The sequence below is a fragment of the Nestor notabilis genome, unplaced genomic scaffold, assembly GCF_000696875.1.
Source record: "Nestor notabilis isolate BGI_N333 unplaced genomic scaffold, ASM69687v1 scaffold920, whole genome shotgun sequence".
NCBI lineage: Eukaryota > Metazoa > Chordata > Aves > Psittaciformes > Psittacidae > Nestor > Nestor notabilis.
In genome coordinates, this window is record NW_009909497.1 from 36857 (window position 1) to 38613 (window position 1757).

Genomic DNA, 1757 nt, shown 5'->3' on the forward strand with positions numbered 1-1757 from the left:
CGCCGCCTACTGTGCCCTTCAACAGTGCCGGGGATGGGCCAGCCACAGCTTCTCTGGGCAACCTGCGCCAGCGCCTCAGCACCCTCACAGGGAGGAATTTCTTCCCTATATCTAATCTAAATCTCCTCTCTTCCAGTTTAAAGCCATTCCTCCTTCTCTTATCCCTACATTCCCTGGTAAAAAGTCCCTCCTCAGATTTCTTGTCAGTCCCTTTAGGCACTGGAAGCTGCTTTAAGTTCTTCTGGAGTCTTCTCTTCTTCAGGCTGAACCACCCCAACTCTCTCAACCTGTTGTCAGTGCAGAGGCACTCCAGCACATTGTGGCCTCCTCTGGACTCGTTCCAACATCTCCACATCCTCCCCAGAGCTGGATGCAGTACTGCAGGTGGGGTCTCATGAGAGCAGAGTAGAGGGGCAGGATCACCTCCTTTGACCTGCTGGTCATGCTTCTTTTGATGCAGCCCAGGATACGGTTGGTTTCTGGGCTGCAAGCACACACTGAAGCCGGCTCATGTCAAGCTTCTCATCAACCACCACCCCCAAGTCCTTCTCCTCAGGGCTGCTTTGAATCTCTTCTCCGCCCAACCTGTAGCTGTGCCTGGGGTTGTGCCGACCCAGGTGTAGGACCTTGCACTTGGCTTGGTTAAACTTCATGAGGTTGGCATCAGCCCACCTCACAAGCGTGTCCAGGTCCCTCTGGATGGCATCCCTTCCCTCCAGTGTATCAACCAAGCCACACAGCTTGGTGTTGTCAGCAAACTTGCTGAGGGTGCACTCGATGCCACTGTCCATGTCACTGACATATTCACTTCTTTGCTGAACAAGCTTCCAAAGGAACCTGGAAACTAATGGCAGGAATTTCTCTTCCACAAACCATTTGCCAGTATAACCACACAAAAGATATTTTTGGATATAAACAGGTCACAGAATTTTACCTTGTATCCTGTCATACACAGATATCCACCTATAGTGCACCACAGGCCATTGAATTTAATCTAAAACCCATTTATTGAGCTCAGAATTTTTTCTGGGACAGAGGCAAACTCTGCATTTAAGTATGTCCCTGAAAGTCACCAAGTTGCAACTGAAAGATCTGCCCAATTAGTAGCTTGTTCTAGGGATCAATCAAACTTACAGCTGTGTCATATGAGTCAATCCATCCATGGCTCTTGTTAAACCTTTACTCACATAAAGAACTCTAGCTCTGATGTTTTTCCCTGTAAAGGCACTCATGCAGCATACCCAAGTCACCCCCTAGTGTTCTTTCAGGAACTTTGGAGCTATTTACATATTTGACCTTGTAACCATTTTGAGCCTTTTTTTTCCCCACCTTTGGCACCTGTTTAAAGCATCTTTTCCAGTTGTTGCAACATCCTATCAAAAGTATGGGTTTCAAAAACTGGACAGACTGCTTTGCAGTACTATGTAGTGACAAACTGGCAGTCTTACAATGTAATTAACTTAAAAGTGGCCTAAGAGACTTTAAGTTATGCCCGATGCAATAAATCAGGATCACAGAAGATGTACTGGAGTAGCTCACTAGCATATTTATATGCTTTCTTCACCCAAGGGGTGGGGGGGGGGCGGGGGGGGGAGGAAACCAAAATAACAAACCAAACAAAACCACAACAGAAAACAAACTACAAAACAAATCAGAACCATTGAATGGTTTAGGCTGGAAGGGACTTTAAAGCTCATCCAGTTCCAACCCCCTGCCACGGGCAGGGACACCTTCCACCAGACCAGGTTGCTCCAAGC